This window comes from Canis lupus, chromosome 37 (assembly GCF_048164855.1).
Source record: "Canis lupus baileyi chromosome 37, mCanLup2.hap1, whole genome shotgun sequence".
In the NCBI taxonomy this organism is placed as follows: domain Eukaryota; kingdom Metazoa; phylum Chordata; class Mammalia; order Carnivora; family Canidae; genus Canis; species Canis lupus.
Window position 1 is genome coordinate 26,390,983 of NC_132874.1, and position 14,572 is coordinate 26,405,554.

The 14,572-nt window shown below is 40.2% G+C and overlaps 1 protein-coding gene and 1 non-coding gene across 13 annotated transcripts in view; both read left to right on the top strand.

Moving 5' to 3' along the window:
* SPIDR (scaffold protein involved in DNA repair) overlaps window positions 1–14,572 on the top strand; it is a 434,037-nt gene that overhangs the window by 352,890 nt on the left and 66,575 nt on the right. The gene's annotated exons all lie outside the window — the stretch shown is intronic.
* Window positions 6,222–6,325, top strand: LOC140626496 (U6 spliceosomal RNA). The gene has a single exon (XR_012025669.1). It is a non-coding gene; the product is annotated as a U6 spliceosomal RNA (small nuclear RNA).

Here is a 14,572-nt window from a genome sequence, read left to right on the forward strand (position 1 = left end):
AAAACATTCTTCAAGACAAATATTAACTCCGTAGTGGACTTTTATACTTTCAACATGATATGAATGTGATTGAACAGTGAACCTCTTATCTGTATTATTTTATGTTGCTGGGAATGTACTGTGGAATGTAGTTTCATCTGGCACCAGTTTTAGTCTGTTCTTCCAGCACGGTCCCGGCCTCACCCTCCATGGCTCAGAAACCCATGCAGTCAAAGTCCTGCTGAAGACTGGTGATGGCTGAAACAGGAGGTTCTTACACTACTTTTTGACTGCTGCCTTATTTTCCCAGCTGGGAGGGGTGGAGTGTGGCTGGCTGGTGGGGGAGGTGGGCAGGGACAAGCTGCAGACCCTGGGTATTTCCAGGATTGTTTCTTGCTTCACACAGAGTGGACCTTTACCTAACAAACAGAACTGCAGTAGCTGGGTGACAGGGCAGCATCATAAGGCCACTCACAGGTTGGTTTCATGTGTGCCAGTGCTGTTTCTGTGGGGGACGGTGCCCTCTGTGCTGTTAACCAAGCTCTCTTCTCCAAGCCCCTTCACCGAGGGGTGCACACCTGCTTACAGACTGAAGAGAGCGAGCACCTGATGAGAGGACACTCTTATCCATTAGCTGCGTTTATAATGGTAAATTTGCCTGATGGACCAAGGAAACCAAGATTTTGACACAGACTAAGTGCAAGCATTTGCTAGGTATGAAGCAGATGTAGATTAATCTGGATTGTACAGGTGCACAGTCAGGGGCTCACATCCACCAGCAGCAGAGCTCAGAACTAGAGCCCCTGTTCTCCAGACCCTGCCGGTCTCCTGCACCACATGCTTAAAGTCATGAAAATGGAAGGATCTTACATGGATGAAGGTACACATATTAGGCATGTGTGGAATGCCTAATAAATAAGTGGCATTCACTTGCCAGATTTTTATTCCAAGATTTTTGAATGGCAAAGTCTGTCTTCATGGATTAAATACAGTTCAGAGGCTCTTATTCAAACCACCAACATCCTACTTCCTCCCTCTGAGACACTTTCTCTCTGTTGTTCTAAGTTAATCACTTCTAAGAACAGCAACATCCCTCTCACGTAGGCAGAGGGTACCTACCAACAGTGCTCGGTGCCAGACAGAGTGTGGAATGTCACCTGTGGGCTGAGCCCTAGCTCACCCATCACTGGCTGCACACAGTTGGAATTGCTGAATGCGCATATCTACCTTGTCCAGTGGGTATTCTGTAGCAGGAAAGCTTCCAGAAGTAGAAGCTCAATTTTATTAACACTGACCCATCACTTAATGTCAAATCTCCTGGGGTGCCTGGGTGGCCCAATCAGTGCACTTTTGATTTCAGCTTAGGTCGTGATCTCAGGGTTGTGAGATCCAGCCCTTATCAGTCTCCACGCTCAGCACAGAGTCTGCTGGTCTCTCTCTCTCCCCCTCTGTTTCTTCCCCTGCAGGCTCTCTCTCTCTTTCTCTCTCTCTCTCAAGTAGGTAAGTAAATAAAATCTTTTTAAAAAATGATAAAATAAAATGTCAAATCTCCTTGGCTAGCAGTTGAGTTCACCGTATTTCTGAGCTAAGGACAGACAGTATTGGTGTCAACTGGTTGTCCTGCTGAGCATGGCCACAAGCTGTTACAGCGTCTGCTCAGAGACCTCAGATGCTGTCCTAATCTATGTTAGACTAAAGTAATTGAAATAATCAAGAGATATGTCTTACAAAAGAGGAATGTCAGCTAGAGAGCTGCCACTCCAGCCCCATCACTGCACTGCCACTCTGCTTTGAGTTGCACCTTCCATGAGCAGTTTGGATTTCTGGGTTCTATGTTAATCAGCTCTGTCCTTGCGTGCTTCCTGGCTCAGGTCATTTGACCAGCCTTTGGATTCTACAGCTTCTCTAACCCGTGTCTGGTCTGCTTGTCCCTGAGGCTGCCTTTTCTCTTCACTATCACTTACCTCCTTAGAAATCTTAGGCCAGTGTAGACTCTTCCCTGACCTTTACCCATCATCACTACCATGTTCTTCTGTCTTCTTGAAATTTTTTTGTTAATCCATGCCCACATGGTAACAGAAGCCAAAGAGGCCAAGAGAGAACAGCAGTTGTGAGAGAGTTGGAGATCAAGGGTGGGGGCGGGGGCCCGCAAGATGAAATGACAAGCTGGTGCCTTATCCATGAGTATTGACTCAGTGCTGCCAGATAACAGTAAATTGAAGTTTTGAGTAAAATCTCCCAATTTTTGGTACTTGTTAACTAATTTAAAAATGTGTTAACACTGTATAAACCAAAGAAAACATAGCAATCAGCTAAACATAGCCTGTGAACACAACTTTGTGACTTCACTATTTCTTATCAGACATTTGTCATTGATTACAGCAGTGAATTCTTACTGGTCTAAGGAGACCTGCTCTAAAAGTTCTCAGTTCACGCCATCCTCCACCCTAGCCCAAGCGTTATATTTCTGAAACAAAAGTTTTATCTAACACCTTTTAGTGTCACCTCATTGTTGACTCATCAATGACAGGAGGTAGGTTTGCTGGCTGGCACACAGGCCAGTTATTTACCACCTCTGCTCTCCTATCAGATCAGCCTCCACATGGCCATCATCACATGGCCTTTACCCCCAGCCACTGTTGGGCATCCCTGTGCCAGCCATGTCCAACCCTGCGACTTCTCCAGGATGATGCCTCTCTTTTCTTACTCAACCCAGTCCTTTCCTCCCCATCCCATTTTCTCCTTTCTTTACAAATGCTTGTCAATATTTCAATTTTATTATACATATAACTTTGATTTTAAATTAAGAATAATTTTAAAAGAGTAATTGAAAAATTAAAAAAAGAATAATGCACCAAAATGACCAAATATTAGTCTTTACCTTATTATCACTTACCTAATCCTTTCTTTCTTTCTTTCTTTCTTTCTTTCTTTCTTTCTTTCTTTCTTTCTTTCTTTCTTTTTCTTTCTCTTTTTTCTTTCTGCCTCTCTCTCTCTCTCTCTCTCTCATTTTCTAGCCTTCTTTCAATTTCTTAAACATGGAAAAGCTCTTTCCCATCACAGGAATTTGTATATGCTATGTTCTCTGTTCTAAGTCCTTTTCTCAACCTTTTGCATGATTGGCTTATCCTTCTTTAAGACTCAGCTTAAAGATCACATTTCTTTAAAAACCTTCCCTGACCACCCTGGTTAGAACATCCCACCCCATGTTGTCTCTTAGGTACTCTGCTTATTGCCTTGTAAGCACTCCCAGAGTTTGTAATTGTATATTTATATGCATATGAAGTCTTTCCCTAAGGAGGGACAGAGAGCAGGGGTTCTTTAGCTCATTACCACATACCTAGCACCTTGCAGAGGGCCTGGCCAGTAGCAGTCCTGCTATATTTAGCACATAAATAAATGAATCATAGGTTTACTAGACACCACCAAAAAGCCAGGGCACTGTTTTAGTGTACAGTGAAAAACCCATAAGTGCCATTGTTATTAAGAATCTTTTGATGTTTGTATCATGGCTCTGTGTACCTCTGTGCCTCACTGCATCTACTGCACTTCTTTTGTCTGACTTGGTATTTTGTACTTGACTCCTTTATTGTGTTCAAGCAAATCAAGATTTCTTTTAGGAAAAAAGAACAAGTCACAAGTCTACAAATTCGGAATGGAAAGTTTCCAAATACTCTCAAAACTCATAATGGCTAAAGAGCTGTGTGTGTGTGTGTGTGTGTGTGTGTGTGTGTGTTTAAGATTTTATGCATTTATTTGGGAGAGAGAGCATGAGCAAGGGGGAGGGAAAGGCAGAGGGAGAGGGAGAAGCAGACTCCCCGCTGAGCAGGGAGCCTAACTTGGGGCTCGATCCCAGGATCCTGCGATCATGACCTGAGCCAGAGGCAGACACTTAACTGATTGAGCCTTCCGGGCACCCCACCATTATGTTTTCTTACACAGCACATGCTAAATTTCCAGAGGATCATTATTTCTTTTTTTTTTATTTATTAAATTTAATTTGCCAACATGTAACACCGAGTGCTCATCCCATCAAGTGCCCTCCTCAGTGCCCGTCACCCCATTCCCCCCACCTCCTCCCCTTCCACAACCCTTTGTTTGTTTCCTAGAGTTGGGAGTCTCTCATAGTTTATCTTTCAGAGGATCATTATTTTAATGGAAGTACATTGAAGATAAAAATGGAAGACCTGCTTCTGGAATAGCAGAGTGAAGATACAGTGGATTCTCTCCCTAATAAACATTTTAACTGGAAAAAACTTAAAAATACATATAAAAAGCTTCAGGAAATTTTCCTAAAGGCATACAATAAATGGAGAAACATTCCATCAATAGAATCAAGAAAATCTACCAAATTTCGGGATGAACAAAGAGTCCGTGGCCCTTAAGCCATGACCTACTCCCCCACCAACCCAGTTTGTCTTATGAAGACTATGCTGGGGATCTTACTCCAGGACTGCAGTCAAGATGTCCCCTCTCCCCTCAACTCATAGTCTAGGATACAGTTTGACTATAGGAAATCCCTTAGCCCATGTTGTATCTACACCAAGTGTGGTCGACCAAGAATACTAGCTCAGTTGTCCTACCCCAATCCACCCATAAGATAGAAGCACCACACCAGAAAAGCAGCCCTACCCCCGTGCTGCCACCATCACCTCCAGCACCCACCCTAGAGCAGGGTTACAACCAAGAGAAGGAGACACAGTCTTCACACCCCAGTTCTATAAGTGGCTCAGAGGTTCTGCCCAGAGAAAGACAAGTTATGAGGAAGAAGGGCTTTAAGGCACTATGTGAGTTGGCTGGCTTTATTTGGAACACAGTACAATCCCATGTCCAAGGGCATTATTGAAAATAATAGGGATCTTGGTGGAGAGCAACTCAGAGTGCCTGTAGCTCTGTGATACTCTATCAACAAGGAAATGGCCAAGCTATCAGAAGTTTAACAGGATGCGTCAGGGGAAAAGACACAGCCAAGAAGAATCCTCGTAGTATCACAATAAAACTTTTGGAGTCAAGAAGGATGTGCTTGGCACCCATTCAAGACAGTCACAGCAACCCCATAGAGGATTTTGGATTCAAACCTCACTGACACTGCAGAACTCAGTACCACCTCCAGTCACACTAGATGAACAGTAAGCTGCTCTGACCCAGGGGCAACTCCTAAGAAGCCAGACTTTAAAATAAATGACGCACATGTGCCTAGCAGTCTGGCAGGCCCAAGGCCATACCCTCATAGGGGTATGATTAAAAAGCGCTAATACAAACCCTGTCTGATGGAGAGGAATGAGGGCAAACATTTATCTCCTTGAGTTATGATAGCAACCTCCAAGTTATATATACCCAATGGCAAAGAGTAAAAATCTAACTTTTGAGGGAGATTAAGCAGAATCTTTCACTAAAAATTGGCTTATGCTGACCTGGGGGCAACCTAAGCCATGTGAAAAGATTAAAAACAAAACAAAACACACACACACACACACACACACACACACACATTTGGGCAGGCACGCCTGATTACTGAGGCCTACAGGAAAAGTTTGGACTAGTCCGTAAACAACTGAATGAACTACTGTGCAGATCACAACAACATCAAGGCCTGGGGTAGAAAAGGAATCCGTATCTAGAGTTGCCACAATATATTTTCAAAAATACACCTGCGTGGCTCAGTGGTTGAGCATCTGCATTCAGCCCAGGGTGTGATCTCAGAGTTCCAGGATCGAGTCCCACATCAGGCTCCCTGCATGGAGCCTACTTCTCTGCCTATGTCTCTGCCTCTCTTTGTCTCTCTCTGTCTCTCTCTCATCTCTCATGAATAAATAAATCTTAAAAAGAAAATACTCATCAACAAAAAATTACAAGATAGATGAAGAAACAGGGAACTCTGGCCCATACACGGGGGAAAAGAGTGCAGGCAAGTGAAGGGGCCCAGATGTTGGACTTAGCAGACAAAAATTTCAGAGCAGCCACAATAAGTATGTTCTGAGAATTCAAGGAAACCATGTCTCAGGAATTAAAGGGTGGTATGATGACAGTGTCTGATCAAATGGAGAATATCAATGAAAAGATACAAACTTTAAAAGAAAACCAGATGGGGATTCTGGAGTTAGAAATTACAACCAAAATGAAAAATTCACTAGATAGGTTCAACAGTAGGCTTCAGCTGACAGAAGAAAGTTAAAGAACATGAATCCAGAGTAAATGAGCTTCCATAATCTAAAGGAGAGAGAGGGGGAAAAAAATGATGAGTGCTCAATTTGGCATCACTTATACCAAAACTGGAATGATACAGAAATTAGTATCGTCCCTGCACAAGGATAACACTGAAATTTATGAAGCTGAGAGAGATCATGAGCAGGTGGGAAGGGCAGAGGGAGAAGCAGACTCCCCACTGAGCAGGGAGCCCTATGTGGGACTCAATCCTGGGATCATGACCTGAGCCCAAGGCAGACACCTACCCGACTAAGCCACCCAGGCATCCTAGTGAAGACTTTTAAATAACTCAATCTTTATGAAGAATTAAGACACCAAAATAAATGATTTATTTTTATAGAAGTCTCCCAAATGGCAAGTATTCTAAGAAGGAAAAAAAAAAGAATGAAGAAAATGAAACAGAACCTCATAGAAATGTGGAGGAACATCATTAAGTACACCAACATCCCCAGAAAATCAGGGGAGTTGGGAGGAGGGTACAGAAAAAATATCTAAAGAAATAGTGGCTGAAACATTTCAAATTTGACTGGTAAACTTTATTTATCTGAAAGTTCAAGAGCTTCAAGTAGGATAAACCTAAAGAGATCCATATCCAGACATATATAGTCAAAATGTTGGAAAACAGAAAAGTTTGAAAGCAGTGAGTGGAAAATGACTCATCATATAATAAGAGAACCCAGTGAGATAAGAACAGACAGACCTCTCATTAGACACAATGGAAGCCAGAGGCAATAATAGGACAATGTTAAAATTTTCAAAAGAAACAAGTAACTTGGATCACACTTTCTTTTTGGCCTTTAAATCCTGAGGTTAAGTCAGTAGGATTGAACATTAATTGTTTTATTTTAGGCAAGTCATCTCATTTTTGGTAAAACCAAAGGTTGCAGTTGTTCTTTTTGAAGTAGGAAAGAATATACAATGAGAAAAAGTCTTCAACAAATGGTGTTCGGGAATCTGGACAGCTACATGCAAAAGAATGAAACTGGGCCAGTTTCTTACACTATACACAAAAATTCAAAATGAATGAAAGACCTATATGTGAGACCTGGAACCATAAAATCCTAGAGGAGAACGCAGGCAATGGTTTCTCTGACATTGGCCATCGCATTTTTCTAGATATGCCTCCTAAGGCAAGCAAATTAAAAGCAAAAATAAACTTCGGGATTACATCAAATAAAAAGCCTCTGCATAGCAAAGAAAACATCAATGAAATGAAAAGGCTCAATGGGAGAAGATATTTCCAAACCATATATCCAACAAAGGGTTAGTATCTAAAATACATAAAGAGCCAATGTATTGGCTCAACACCCAAAATTCAAATAACCCAATTGAAAAATGGGAGAAGACCTGAACAGACCTTGCTCCACAGAAGACAAACAGATGGCCAATAGACACATGAAAAGATGCTCGTGTGTCTCATGTGATCATCAGGAAAATGCAAATCAAAACCACAGTGAGATATCACCTCACACCTCTCAGAATGGCTAAAAATCAAAAACCAAAGAAACAAATGTTGACGAGAACATAGGGAAAAGGGAACCCTCATGCACTGTTGGTTGGAATGCAAACTGGTACAGCTACTGTGGAAAACAGTGTGGAGTTTTATTAAAAAGTTAAAAATAGGGGCTCCTGGGTGGCTCAGTTGGTTAAGCGTGACCTTTGGCTCAGGTCATGATCCCGGAGTCCTGGTATTAAGCCTCATGTCCATCTGGCTCCCTGCTCAGGTGGGAGCCTGCTTCTCACTTTCCATCTACCCACAGCTCCCCCTGCTTGTGTGCTCTGTCTCCCTCTCTCTCTCAAATAAATAAATTAAATCTTTAAAAAAAAAAAAAGTTAAAAATAGAACTACCCTATGTTCCAGTAATTACACTACTGGATATTTACCCAAAAAATACAAAAAACATTAATTCAAAGATATACATACACCCCTATGTTTTTTGCAGCATTACTTACAATGCTGAAATTATGAAAGCAGTTTGAGTGTCCACCAATAAATGACTGGATAAAGAGATAAGGCAAACACACACAATGGAATATTATTCAGCCTTAAAAAAGAATGGACTCTTGTAATTTGCAATAACATGGATGGAACTAGAGAGTATTATTGCTAAGCAAAATAAGGCAGAGAGAGATAATACCATATTATTTCATTCGTATGTGGAATTTAAGCAACAAATGAGCAACGGAAAAAAGAGAGAAACCAAGTAACAGACTCTTAACTACAGAACTGATAGTGACCAGAGGGGAGGTGGGTGGGTGGGTTACATAGGTGGTGGGGAATAAGGAGGGCACTTGGAATGAGCACTGGCGTTGTAAGAAGTGTCAAATCATTAATTGTACATCTGAAACTAATATAACACTGTATGTTAACTATACTGGAATTAAAATTAAAACAATAAAAATAAACATATATACTAAAAATCTGAATTGATTAATGAATTTTAAAATGTAGACCAAATGGACACATCACTAGGAAAATATATATTAACCCAATGTCTCAGTTAAAAATTAGAAAGCCCAAATAGCCCAATTATCATTAGAGAAATTGAGTTGATAGTTAAAAGTCTTCCCAGGAAAAGCACTAGATCCAATTCATTTTATTTAAATTATTTCTAACTTTTGAAAAACAGGTTGTTCAAATCTTATACAAATTTTTCAAAGAAAAAATCTTTGTCAAGTTATTATATGAAATTACTATAAATAGTCTTAAGTCTTGAGAAATAAAATTAAATCTAATTTGAACAATAAAATTAAAGGCCAATATCACTCATGGACATAGAAAAATCCTAAACAGGGATGCCTGGGTAGCTCAGAGGTTGGGCACCTGTGTTCAGCTCAGGTCATGATCCTGGAGACCCAGGATCGAGTCCCATGTTGGGCTCCCTGCATGTAGCCTGCTTCTCCCTCTGCCTGTGTCTCTGCCTCTCTCTGTGTCTCTCATGAATAAATAAAATAGAAAGAAAGAGAGAGAAGAAAGAAGGAAGGAAGGAAGGAAGGAAGGAAGGAAGGAAGGAAGGAAGGAAGGAAGGAAGGAAGGAAGGAAGGAAAGAAAAGAAAGAAAAAAAGAAAGAAAGAGAAAGGAAAGAAAGAAAGAAAGAAAGAAAGAAAGAAAGAAAGAAAGAAAGAAAGAAAGAAGAAAGAAGAAAGAAAGAAAGAGAGAGAGAAGAAAGAAAGAAAGAAAGAAAGAAAAAGAAAGAGAAAGAAAGAAAGAAAAAGAAAGAAGAAAAGGAAGGAAGGAGAAAAGAAAAGAAAAGAGAAAAGAAAGAAAGAAAAAAAAAGAAAAGAAAGAAAAGAAAAGAGAAAAAAGAAAAGAAAAGAAAAGAAAAGAAAAGAAAAGAAAAGAAAAGAAAAGAAAAGAAAAGAAAAGAAAGATCCTAAACAAAATGTAGCAGATAGGATCTTGGCTGTAGCGCAGGAGTAAAAAATCGTTTTAACTTAACACGCTCTAGTTGTCATTTACATTAGCAGAGGAGATAAAAACAGTCATTTCAGTGAATATGGAAAATGCATTTGATAAGGTCCAATGCCCATTCATGATTAAAAAAATTTTTCAGCAAACTAAGAATATCTAACCTGATGAAGGATATCAACCAAAAAATCTCTATAGCAAGCATCATTCTTCATTGTAAAACACTGAAGACATTTTATTCAAAATCAAGATAAGGATGCGGAGTATCATTGGCTTCTCTTCAGCATTATGCCACAGACCTATATCGTTGTAAGAAAAATAATAATGAAAAAGTAAGGATTGGGAAGGCTGAAGCAAAGTTGTCATTATGCATAGATGAAATGATTACATTAAAAACCTTCATAAAAAGTATTATAAATAATTTTAGTAAGATTGATGGATTACAAAAGTTCAATGTATAAGTCATTTGTATTTCTATTCACCATCAACAGAGCAACAAACAAAAAGTATTTTATTTTTTAAGATTTCATTTATTTACTTTAGAGAGAGAGAGCACAAGCAGGGAGAGCAGCAGAGGGAGAGGGAGAAGCAGACTCCCCGCTAAGCAGGGATCCCAGTGTGGGGCTCGATCCCAGAACCCTGAGATCATGACTGAGCCGAAGAAAGACACTCAACTGACTGAGCCACCCAGGTGCCCCCGCAAAACGTATTTAAAATAGCAAACAAATTTGTAAGTGATCTAGGCATAGATCTAACAAAAGATGTTCAAGAACTATATGGATAAAACTGTATGAGAGAAAACAAAATTGGCCTAAGGATCCTGCAAAGGAAAGATTGATGTGTTGGCGCCAGCCCCAGTGCTCAGCCCTGTAGCGTTGCTAGAACGCCACAGCAGCCCTCGCGGTTAGCTTCCCTCATCCCCGTGTTCAGGTGAGTGAATTCAAGTTCATACAGGTTCTTTTAGGGTCCTGGAGTTACTACCGTGGGGAAGCCATTTGTGTTCCTTTGAATATGATGTAATTTATGGAGGACGTCTCTCGTGATTCAGGAAAAACAAGTTGATAAGGGGGCCCTTTGCTGCTCAGACCTGTCACACTAGATTGATTTTAGGAGATGGTATCTACAGGGCAGGAAGCAGTGACAAGAAGGTGGAATTGTTGGTGCTGCTGCTGAGCTAACTCTGGTTTGGACTGTGTTGAATGACACGGTTGCAAGCCATTGGGAGCACTGAGGACAGTGACTCGACTGAGGCCTGAGTCAGTGAACTCCCGAGCTTTAGCTGTGTGAGCAGGACACGGTGGGAGAAGGTGAGCGGCCAGGCATGAACAAGAGGGAGGAAGAAAGTACTAATATCTCTTCATATCTCTTCTCCAGGTCAGCAGAGTAAGCAAGAGCACCAGCCCTTGGTTATTTGAGATAAAGGCAAATATACCGGATCACAAAGGACCCATTGTGATCTTCATATCACCTCTTACTCATGTTAACAAACAATAATGCTTACAAAACCGTGCTTGGATGTGTCAGGATAGGCAAGCAGGCATTACGCTCTTTCAGGAAGCCAGAGGCTTCCTCCGTAGGAGACGGACACTGATTCCCCAAAGTTCTGCGCCAGCCTCCCTGACAGGTGATGGGATAATTAGGGGGTGAATAGGCCTTTGAGGAAAAAAACATTAAAATACTTCCCTCCAAGAGATTGTGATATGAAATGTTTTGTGGGCTAAAAGAGACATCATCAATTCAACATAAAAATGTACACTTTCAAAAAAAAATGTACACTTTCATCCTAGCTTTTCACATGGCAGACTGATTTAAATAGGACAATATTATGAAAGCGTAATCTTTCAGGGATCCCTGGGTGGCGCAGCGGTTTAGCGCCTGCCTTTGGCCCAGGGCGCGATCCTGGAGACCCGGGATCGAATCCCACGTCGGGCTCCCGGTGCATGGAGCCTGCTTCTCTCCCTCTGCCTGTGTCTCTGCCTCTCTCTCACTCTCTGTGTGACTATCATAAATTTAAAAAAAAAAAAAGAATAATCTTTCATTCTTTCCCACTTGGGTTTCAGATTAAGGTCAGACAGTATCAAACAGTTAATGAAATTATTTTCAAGTGATTTAATTTAGGAGTATTTCCTTTTCATTATATTTCATTAGCAGCCTTCAAAATGATAATTTAACATAAATTCCTTACACTCTGACCTTAATATTTCAGTATGATTCTTGTCAAACATTAAAAAGATCTTTTGGGGGGACCTGGGTGGCTTCATCAGTTAAGTGTCTGACTCTTGATTTTGGCTCGGGTCATGATCCCGTGGTTGTGAGATGGAGCCCGGTGTTGGACTCAGTGCTGGACGTGGAGCCTGCTTAAGATTCGCTCTCCCCTTTTTCCTCTGCCCTTCCCCTCTGAATGAATGAATGAATGAATCTTTATTTTGAAAGTTACAGAGAAGATAAAGTTCTTCTAGATAAGTAGCCTCATTATGGACTAATTACAATTTATGCATATCTTAAATAGTTTGACTTAGCAGTAGGAAAAATCATTGTCTCTCTGTAAAGATTAGATTTAAATATTCTGGATTTTAGGGTCATCATACAGTTTGCCATGAGTTTATTCCTTGTTACCTTCTTAGTGCTGGCCTCACAGACTAGAATGCTAGTTGCTGTGGGATGTTCTCTCCAGTTCCATTCTGCAGAATTAATCCCAGAAGAAGATACATTCTACATTCGTATAACTTGCTACTGTAACATGATATTATGGCACAAAAATACCAAGTTGAGTGCCTCACATTTAAAACCTGATTCTGCTCCCTCCTTACTATCTTGGGTAGGTTTTCTAAACATTCTGAGCCTCACTTTCTTCATCTATCAATGTCTAGTTTCCTCAGTTGAAGGGTTAAATAGATAATATGAGAATGCTGTAATTAGCCCTAATATATTATATTAACTTTAGGTGTTAATGTTACTCAGCGTTTTATTTGATTCTCAATTATATTTTTATTTGACCCCTTCCCTCCTTATATATCCTACAAAGTATAAGCCCAGTAAGCTTCAAATGAATGAGTTAGTGAGTGAATAAATGAATGAATATTTCTGTGAACACTGTGTGCTATTAGCTATTATGTGAGTTTACTGTGTGTGTGTTCACAACAGAGCCTCATTCATTCTCTCAAAAATGGAAGGAGTATTTATTGAGAGCCTGTTCTATCTCAGAGAACACAGGAGCAGTTTCAATCTTCATGTTTTCAGGGTGGAATTAGTAGTTTGCATGTGGGTCCTTAAAATGGAGACGATTTCATTGAAAGGGTAAGATTTTAAGTTTTGTTTCATGAGATATCAGTAATGTATTTGCTTCTCTTTTTTTAAATATCCAAGTATGGGGGCCTGGGGGCCTCAGTGGGTTAAGTGTCTACCTTCAACTCAGGTCATGATCCCAGGGTTCTGGGATGGAGCCCTGCATTGGGTTCCCTCCTCAGTGGGGAGTCTCCTTCTCCCTCTCCCTCTCCGACTCCAGCTCTCCCTGCTGTGTCTGTCAGATAAGTAAATAAAATATTCAAAAATAAATAAATAAATACCCAAATACATTCCTAATTTCATACTCTGAGAGTTCTTTCTAAAAGTAAGTGGTTTTCAGTATTTGTTGAAGACGCATGAGAAAACGTGCTTCAATTATATCACAGTTTCCCTTTGAAGGTTTGTGTATAGTGACAAGGGAAAATGCCTCTTTGTAAAGCATAATATTTTTCTAATGGATTTTTAAGCATTTGATTCTTTCCCATTGTTTACCAGTTAAAATTTTTCTATCTTTTTTCCATAAGTATCTTATGTTTATCCCATAGAATCTTCTTCAGGCTGTCTTCTATACCTTTTTTCCTTTATTATTTTTTGAAGATTTGTTAATTTATTTCAGAGGGACAGAGAGCAGGAGAGGAGCAGAGTGAGAAGGGGAGGGAGAGAATCTCAAGCAGATTCTGCACAGAGTGGACCCGGACATGAGGCTCAGTCCCAGGACCCTGAGACCACGGCCTGAGCTGAAATCAAGAGTCAGATGCCCAACTGCCTGAGCCACCCAGGCGCCCCATCCTTTTTTTCTTAAAACAACTTTGTGAAGATATAATGTACATAATTTACATACATACAATGAAATACGCCCATTTAAGCAGTGAGTTTTGACAAATATATTTGCCTTGTAATACCCATCACAGTGAAGACATAAATTATTTCCATAACCCAAAAAGTTGCCTGTGCCTCTGCTGTCAGTCTCTCTGGCCTGAGTCCCAGGCAACTACACATCTGCGTACTATTACTGTGGATTTACTTTGCCTTTTCTAGAATTTGATATAAACTACTTTTCATGTTCATGGTTTTTTTTTTCCACTCAGCACAATATTTTCAAGATTCATCCCTGTGCCCGTAGTTTGTTCCTTTTCATGGCTGAGTAATATTCCACTGTAGAGATACATCACAATTTATCCATTCAGCTACTTCTGAACCTTTGTCTTGCGTCCAGTTTGGGGCTACTAATTAACAAAGCTACTATAGACCTCTGTCTATAAATTTTTGTGTGGGCATATGATTTTATTTCTTTTGGGAAAATCCTGGAGTAGAATGACTGTATATGTCTAACTTTATTAGAAACTGCCAGAGTTTTTTCTATAGTGGCTATAACATGCATTCCCACCTAAAATCTAGTAGTTTCGGTTCTTCCATAGCCTCCACAAAACTTGATACCATCAGCCTCTTTTATTTCACCCTTCCCAGGGTATGTGTAGTGTATCTCCTTGCGGTTTTAACGTGGCATTTACCTTATGACTAATGGTGTTGTGCACCCTTTTATGTGTTTATTAGCCACATATGTATCTTCTTTGATGAAATGTTTATTTGCATCTTTTGTCCATTTTGATTTACATAGAAATGAGATTCACATAATATAAAGCTTACAGTATTATACAATCACCACTTCCTTCTAACTCCAGAATATTTTAG